Raw genomic sequence first — 9,784 nt, 5'->3', positions numbered from 1 at the left:
TCAGAGCTGCTGCATAAAGTGCGGGCCGTCTGTTTGCGCTTCCGGCGTTCACATCCTGCCGCTGCTCGCCTGTCTGCGCTACAGCGTAACTTCGGCCTTCCCGCTCACCGCCTCATATGCGACGTGCCCACCAGGTGGAACTCCACCTTTCACATGCTGGACAGACTGTGTGAGCAGCAGCAGGCCATAGTGGAGTTTCAGCTGCAGCACGCACGGGTCAGTCGCACTGCGGATCAGACACACTTCACCACCAATGACTGGGCCTCCATGCGAGACCTGTGTGCCCTGTTGCGCTGTTTCGAGTACTCCACCAACATGGCCAGTGGCGATGACGCCGTTATCAGCGTTACAATACCACTTCTATGTCTCCTTGAGAAAACACTTAGGGCGATGATGGAAGAGGAGGTGGCCCAGGAGGAGGAGGAGGAAGAGGGGTAATTTTTAGCACTTTCAGGCCAGTCTCTACTGGAGGAGGAGGTGGAGGAGGATGAGGATGAAGCAGGTTCACAGCGGGCTGGCACCCAACGCAGCTCGGGCCCATCACTGGTGCGTGGCTGGGGGGAAACGCAGGACGATGACGATACGCCTCCCACAGAGGACAGCTTGTCCTTACCTCTGGGCAGCCTGGCACACATGAGCGACTACATGCTGCAGTGCCTGCGCAACGACAGCAGAGTTGCCCACATTTTAACGTGTGCGGACTACTGGGTTACCACCCTGCTGGATCCACGGTACAAAGACAATGTGCCCACCTTACTTCATGCACTGGAGCGTGATAGGAAGATGCGCGAGTACAAGCGCACGTTGGTAGACGCGCTACTGAGAGCATTCCCAAATGTCACAGGGGAACAAGTGGAAGCCCAAGGCAAAGCCAAAGGAGGAGCAAGAGGTCGCCAACGCAGCTGTGTCACGGCCAGCTCCTCTGAGGGCAGGGTTAGCATGGCAGAGATGTGGAAAAGTTTTGTCACCACGCCACAGCTAACTGCACCACCACCTGATACGGAACGTGTTAGCAGGAGGCAACATTTCAATAACATTGTGGAACAGTACCTGTGCACACCCCTCCACGTACTGACTGATGGTTCGGCCCCATTCAACTTCTGGGTCTCCAAATTGTCCACGTGGCCAGAGCTAGCCTTTTATGCCTTGGAGGTGCTGGCCTGCCCGGCGGCCAGCGTTTTGTCTGAACGTGTATTCAGCACGGCAGGGGGCGTCATTACAGACAAACGCAGCCGCCTGTCTACAGCCAATGTGGACAAGCTGACGTTCATAAAAATGAACCAGGCATGGATCCCACAGGACCTGTCCATCCCTTGTGCAGATTAGACATTAACTACCTCCCCTTAACAATATATTATTGTACTCCAGGGCACTTCCTCATTCAATCCTATTTTTATTTTCATTTTACCATTATATTGCGGGGCAACCCAAAGTTGAATGAACCTCTCCTCTGTCTGGGTGCCGGGGCCTAAAAATATCTGACAGTGGCCTGTTCCAGTGGTGGGTGACGTGAAGCCTGATTCTCTGCTATGACATGAAGACTGATTCTCTGCTGACATGAAGCCTGAATCTCTGTTATGGGACCTCTCTCCTCTGCCTGGGCCTAAATATGTGACAGTGGCCTGTTCCAGTGGTGGGTGACTTGAAGCCTGATTCTCTGCTATGACATGAAGACTGATTCTCTGCTGACATGAAGCCAGATTCTCTGTTACGGGACCTCTCTCCTCTGCTTGGGTGCCTGGGCCTAAATATCTGACAATGGACTGTTCCAGTGTTGGGTGACGTAAAGCATGATTCTCTGCTAGGACATGCAGACTGATTCTCTGCTGACGTGAAGCCAGATTCTCTGTTACGGGACCTCTCTCCTCTGCCTGGGTGCCTGGGCCTAAATATCTGACAATGGACTGTTCCAGTGTTGGGTGACGTAAAGCATGATTCTCTGCTAGGACATGCAGACTGATTCTCTGCTGACATGAAGCCATATTCTCTGTTACGGGACCTCTCTCCTCTGCCTGGGTGCCTGGGCCTAAATATCTGACAATGGACTGTTCCAGTGTTGGGTGACGTAAAGCATGATTCTCTGCTAGGACATGCAGACTGATTCTCTGCTGACATGAAGCCACATTCTCTGTTACGGGACCTCTCTCCTCTGCCTGGGTGCCTGGGCCTAAATATCTGACAATGGACTGTTCCAGTGTTGGGTGACGTAAAGCATGATTCTCTGCTAGGACATGCAGACTGATTCTCTGCTGACATGAAGCCAGATTCTCTGTTACGGGACCTCTTTCCTCTGCCTGGGTGCCGGGGCCTAAATATATGACAATGGACTGTTACAGTGGTGGGTGACGTGAAGCCAGATTCTCTGCTATGGCATGAAGAGACTGATTCTCTGCTGACGTGAAGCCAGATTCTCTGCTATGGGACCTCTCTCCAATTGATATTGGTTAATTTTTATTTATTTTATTTTTATTCATTTCCCTATCCACATTTGTTTGCAGGGGATTTACCTACATGTTGCTGCCTTTTGCAGCCCTCTAGCTCTTTCCTGGGCTGTTTTACAGCCTTTTTGGTGCCGAAAAGTTCGGGTCCCCATTGACTTCAATGGGGTTCGGGTTCGGGACGAAGTTCGGGTCGGGTTCGGATCCCGAACCCGAACATTTCCGGGAAGTTCGGCCGAACTTCTCGAACCCGAACATCCAGGTGTTCGCTCAACTCTAGTCATTGGCCATCTGTACTGTGAAACGCAATCCAATGAGTTCTGAAGCATTTAGCTGAATATGAGCAGATAATATTGCCCGAAACACTTCAGAATTGATCCTGCTGCTTTTGTCAGCAGTCACATCATCAATAAATACAAGAGAACCAGTTCCATTGGCAGCCATACATGCCCACGCCATGACACTACCACCACCATGCTTCACTGATGAGGTGGTATGCTTAGGATCATGAGCAGTTCCTTTCCTTCTCCATACTCTTCTCTTCCCATCAATCTGGTACAAGTTGATCTTGGTCTCATCTGTCCATAGGATGTTGTTCCAGAACTGTGAAGGCTTTTTTAGATGTCGTTTGGCAAACTCTAATCTGGCCTTCCTGTTTTTGAGGCTCACCAATGGTTCATCTTGTGGTGAACCCTCTGTATTCACTCTGGTGAAGTCTTCTCTTCATTGTTGACTTTGACACACATACACCTACCTCCTGGAGAGTGTTCTTGATCTGGCAAACTGTTGTGAAGGGTGTTTTCTTCACCAGGGAAAGAATTCTTCGGTCATCCACCACAGTTGTTTTTCGTGGTCTTCCGGGTCTTTTGGTGTTGCTGAGCTCACCGATGCGTTTCTTCTTTTTAAGAATGTTCCAAACAGTTGTTTTGGCCATGCCTAATGTTTTTGCTATCTCTCTGATGGGTTTGTTGTTTTTTCAGCCTAATGATGGCTTGCTTCACTGATAGTGACAGCTCTTTGGATCTCATCTTAAGAGTTGACAGCAACAGATTCCAAATGCAAATAGCACACTTGAAATGAATTCTGGACCTTTTATCTGCTCATTGTAATTAGGATAATGAGGGAATAACACACACCTGGCCATGGAACAGCTGAGAAGCAAATTGTCCTATTACTTTTGATCCCTTAACAAGTGGGAGGCACATATGCAAACTGTTGTAATTCCTACACTGTTCATCTGATTTGGATGTAAATACCCTCAAATTAAAGCTGACAGTCTGCAGTTAAAGCACATCGTGTTAGTTTTATTTCAAATCCATTGTGGTGGTGTATAGAGCCAAAAATGGTAGAATTGTGTCGATGTCCCAACATTTATGGACCTGACTGTATATGCTCCAGTGCCCCTGCGGACTTCAATATGTGGGCCGGACAACCCAGAACTTGAGGGACCGGATAAACTCCAACTGCTCCAACATTACCAAGAAATACACAAAACATAGTGTATCCAGACACTTTGCAGAAATCCACTCCGGCGATGCATCCCTTCTGAAGTTGACTCCTATCGAATGGGTCCCCAACTCCTTTTCACTACTGTGCCGCAAAGAAATGTATTAGATTTTCCGTTTTAATTCTCTTACTCCCCTCGGCCTTAATGAATGTCTAGAACATAAAAATTATTAATGATTCTTAAATTTCATTATTTTATTTTTATTTATTTTTTCATTTTTTAGCCCATTTATCATGTTTCCTGCCTTCATTTTATTCTACCATATCACCCTATATATTCATTATCTATATTCATTATCTAATTACAAAAAAAATTAAAAAAAAATTTTTTTAAATATTTTAATTATTTATAATCTTTTATTATTTTCTATATTTTCATTTATCTTCATTCATGATACTACGCTCTGTCACCTGTGAAATTTGGTTGCCTATTAATTTTATCTTTTTAACCAGTGCTACTGTGCCTATTGTATTTATATAATGTGTATTTATATAAATGTCATTGTTATTTATTGCATTGTATTTATATTCATATAATCACCACCCACGATTTAATCCCCCAGGAATATTCCACATGTGAATACTTCACACTCTTTATTATATTTCTTTATTTCATCTAATTTATTTTTACTGCTTTATAATATTCTATAATGTTCTTTTATATAGTGTCCATGTCATTTGTCCTTATATACCGTATATATCTGGACTTTGATTCAACAAAAGGATTCCATGTGAACTTATTCCTAATGTCTATAGTTCACATGGATTCTCTATCTTCAATTAAGGCTACCCCTTTAGACTTTATTATTATTTATTATTAAAGCGCCATTCATTCCATAGCGCTGTACATGTGATAAGGGGTGCACATACTTTATTTGATGTCTTTGCGTTCCAGTCTTAAACGCACAAAGTCTGCTCCTCCCTGCCCTGCCGAGCGCCCCGCCCCATTGTGCGCCCTACATAGCATTTTTAAACGGCCCTGCCTTTGGGCGTCATCTTCTCTTTAGCTCCTCCTGCACATGTGTTCCACCGGTGGAACGCATGGCGCATTTCCACCCGAGACTCCGCCCCCTAACCGGGTGCATGCGTTCCACTGTGGAACGCATCGGGAGCGATCTAAGCCTGACAGAGCAATTCAGGCTAAAAGAACCCTGACTGGCGCCCTGCATCTCCCTTTGGCAGATTCTAATATACACCAAAGTATACATCAAAGCACTATATATAATTGGACTACATATTCTGGATGACTGGAGGAGCTGAGGGGACCGGAAGTGACGCTCGGCCCACTTCCGGTCCCCGCCAGAATTTTTGGTAAATTGATTCCTGATTGTTTAATAAAGACAATTATATATACTTGGCACCATGCACTTTATGTTATGTGCTTTAATTCACACTACTCTTGAGAAAGGGGAAGATACCCCGAAACGCGTTGAGCTTGTATTCATTTATGCAATAAAGAACTCTCCATTTGGAACCCTGACTACCATCATTTGGGACGTGGAGGAAAGTTTATACTACCTGACGAGCGATCTCGGCGGGGGAGGAGCAGGTATAGGTGTATTATGCTTATCCTATATCTCCCTCCCAGGTGAAGTAAGTCGCCTTCCGTTTTTCTCATACAATTCTTTTAACATCACTTATTATTTTTAACTATCCTCACAGTGATACATGTGTCGCCATATATCGATACTGTGAAATAGAACCAATATAACATGATCAAACTCAGACACAGTGATATATGCCACACCATATATTGAGACTGTGAAATAGAACCATCAACCATAACTATATAGACACAGTGATATATGCCTTTGCAATATATCGATACTGTGAAGTAGAACCACCAATCCAACTAGCACAGTAGTAACCTTTTATAGACCTACTACACCGCCCCTGTTCTACTGCCCACCCAACCCAAGACCACCTGGGCCCCCTTTCTTTTTTTTGGGGCATGCCTCCAGCACTATCTTTTCCTTTATCTCTACAATTACCTTGCAGTGCACTGACGTACACTGCTTTAGGGTGCAGCCTCGGTGAACACCCACCAAATCACTACCCATTCCATCCCTAACACTCCGTCACTTCTAAATAGTCCTCTTAACGCTCCAGAGAATATTTTTCCTTTTTCCCTTTTTACTGCCCTTAATCCCTTTTTTTTTTCTTTTTCTTCTTTAATACAGATGTTTATTCGACAGGCATAGAAAACTAATATAGTGCGATACCTACAAGTACTCTACAGGATTTACATAGAAAGCATGAATATCATCAAATATGTTTAGGCACCACATTTGATCTTTATAATTCTTTACAAGTGTTTCTGATAGACCTCATTCACCTCTGAGGCTGCAGAGTGGGCACTATCTTAGTCTAAGTTCGCATCTTAGTTTAGAATTACGGCAGCTTGTTCTGGCAGAGGAACAGGCAGCCGCAGTTCACCATATCTGGCATAGCCAGATCCCCATAGACTACAATGGGATACGAGGGGGATCTGGACGCTTTCTGGCAGAAATGCCTGCTTTCGGCCACACAAAGTGCATGCCAGACTAGCAGCCTGCTGGATTTCTAAACGCAGATGTGAATTTCAGGAAGGAAGCTAATGCCATCTCTCATCCCCATACCGAATCATTGTTTGCCAGCAGCAGAGGGTGCTTAGACAGAACTAGGGTTGTCACGACGCCAAAATTTAGATTCGGTTTTGATACCATAAAAAAAGTATTGCGATACTCGATACCACGCAAAAAAAATAAAAACACCAAAAGTGCCGCGTGCATTCCGCATTTTATGGAACGTCCGGCCCATAATCGAACAGTCCTATCCTATTTTTTGGGGGACATGGCAAATCTCGCGGTTTTTATTTAGATTTTTTCTGTTACAGCATACACCGCATAGGATATATTTTAAATATTTTAATAGTTTGGACTTTTCGGGCGTGGCGATATGTAATATGTTTATTTATTGGTTATATATTTTGTATGTAAAATTGGGAAAGGGGGGATTTAAACTTAATATTTTGGTGTTTGTTTTTTTTAAATATTTTATTTTTTACTTTTTATTTACTATTAGCCCCCTTAGGGACTAGAACCCTTGTCCCATTCACCCTAATAGAGCTCTATTAAGGTGAATAGGACTTCACACTCTCACTGCTTCTTTGTGCACACGGCAGCAGGGAGCTTACCATGGCAGCCAGGGCTTCAGTAGCTTCCATGGTAACTGATCGGAGCCCCGCGATTACACTGCCACCAATGAGGAGGATGGGAGGAGACCCTGTGGCCACTGCCACCAATGTTTATAATACTGGGGTGGGTGGGCGCATTGCGCCACCAATATTTTTAATACTGGGGATTGGGGGCACGCACTGCACCACCAATGAAGATAACTACCCTTTTGTGCGATTCTGCCGCCGGCACCCGCCTCCTGTATTTGAATTAATGTGCGAGTTTCTTCATTGGTGGCGCAGTGGTCACAGCCCATCCCCTCCTCTTCCCCTTCCACCTGTCATTGGTGGCAACGGCAGCAGCACAGTAGGGAGGGAGGGAGAGACTCTCTCCTTCTCCACTATGCTGCTGAGAACATGGAGCAGCACACAAATGTCTCTGATACTAGGCTGCGCAGTAAAAGGCAAATACCGGTATCGAATCGATCCAGGTACAAAAGTATTGATTTGGTATCGATAATTCGATACCCGATGCAAACCTAGACAGCACAATATACTGCTGGCAAACAATGATTTAGATGACGCATGAATGATCTAATTACCTGATAAACCAGCTTTTCACTCATTCCTCGGGTAATCGGCTGCACCTTTAGACTGACAGATTATTGCTAACGAGCGCTCCAATGTTTAGGCAGTGTAAATGGACCTTAAAGAGTCACTGTACTTTCACACAATTTTATTTTATTTAATAGAGAAATGTTGTAATTAGCTAATTTCTAAATTACTGCATATAAAAAATTAAAAAAGCTGTAAAGTCATGGCCACTTTGGATCTCACTTCCACCTAAGTTGCCTGTAGTCAGGCAAGATCTGTCCCTGGTAACAGAAGACGGCAGAGAGGAAATGGTGGCATGTCAGAGCTAGCAAGCTTGATAGAACAACTGCTTCTACTCTGCTTCTGAACATGACAGGAGTGTCCTGCCTTTTTGTGATTGTGACTTTTCCCTCCTTATCTGTTCTGCGAGCTCCAGAGCTGAAAAAATAGTGGAAAGTAAGGGAAAGAATGTCACAGCACTACAGTGCTGGCAGACTTGCAACGAAGGGATAACCCCCCCTGCTTCTGAGTGAAATGCATCTAGCTGTGCAGCTGAAACACAGAATAAGGCTACATGCACACAAACGTATTTTGTTTCCGTGTCCGTTCAGGTTTTTTTTGTGGATAGGATGCTGACCCATTCATTTCAAATGGGTCAGCAAAAAATGCGGACAGCACGCCGTGTGCTTTCTGCATCAGTATGTCCGTTCCGTAGCCCCGCAAAAAAAATATAACATTTCCTATTCTTGTCCGTTTTAGGCATTGTTACAATGGATCTGCAATAAAAAATAAAAATAAAAAACAGATGTCATCCGTTTTGTTTTTTTGCGGACCGCAAAACACATATGTTCGTGTACATGTAGCCTTAGGCCTATTGCACACGACCGTATGGCTTTTTTTTAGTGTTTTGCGGTCCGCCAAAAACGGAACCACAAAAAATACGGATGACATCCGTGTGCATTCTGTTTTTTACGGAACAGCTGGCCCCTAATAGAACAGTACTATCCTTGTCCGTTATGCGGACAATAATAGTTCATGTTCTATCTTTGAACGGAACTATGGAAATGGAATGCATACGGTCTATATACGGAACACAGAAAAAGGAACGTAAACGTGTGCATGAGGCCTAATATGGCTGAAAGAGACATTGGGGAAGCCCAAATATACCGGTAACTGTTCCTTCACATTTATGATTGTACAAAGAAACACCAGTGGTTGATAGCATTTACTTTATACATAGATAGCTGTGAATCACTAATAAGACGTCCTATTTGATTATTCAGTTCAGAAACAGCAGAGATTTAAATTTATAAAATTCAAGTTTTACTGAATCTTTTCCAACAAAAACATGTATCAGTCCACTCAGTTCCCCCTGCTCTGTAACATACTGCCTGCAGATTGCATTGCATTTTGTGATGACATGTCCTCTAAACTTTCCAAATGCAATGTTGAGGCCAATGTTTCGGTCCTCCTGGACCTTGATCACAGTCAATCCTTAGTGGACGTGTAGAGACACTCAGGGGGAGATTTATCAAAACTGGTGTAAAGGAAAACTGGCTTAGTTGCCCATAGCAACCAATCAGATTCCATCTTCCATTTTTCACAGCTCCTTTGGAAAATGTGGAATCTGATTGGTTGTTATGGCCAACTAACCCCCCATTTCCCCAGGTATGCTGATCGAAATCAGATCGAACAGTGGTGTCATGATAACGTGAAAAAACTAATATGAATCCTGTGCTATTAGTTTCTGTTCTTATGGTGTTTGTACATATGTATCCTACCACTGAGCACCATTACGGTGACCAAGGGAGATGACCAAAAACTACCTAGAATACTCTCTCATATAAACTAATGAGGTCAACTCCTGTCCATTGTGTCTATGACCCATGGAGCTGCCATAAAGCAATTCTCTAAATCAGAAGTCAGCAACCTTTGGCACTCCTACTGTACTGTAAAGAGAATGTGGCTGTGCCCCACTGATGGTCATGAGGCAGTGATTGTTCCTGTACCCCACTGTTTGCTGCTCATTTTCCATGTAGAAACCAGATTGAACATCCAAAGCCTGTGATATGCTCTTGTAGATATGTTTACA

The sequence above is a fragment of the Bufo bufo genome, chromosome 1, assembly GCF_905171765.1.
Source record: "Bufo bufo chromosome 1, aBufBuf1.1, whole genome shotgun sequence".
Lineage (NCBI taxonomy): Eukaryota > Metazoa > Chordata > Amphibia > Anura > Bufonidae > Bufo > Bufo bufo.
Note: the sequence above shows the minus strand (reverse complement) of the source record.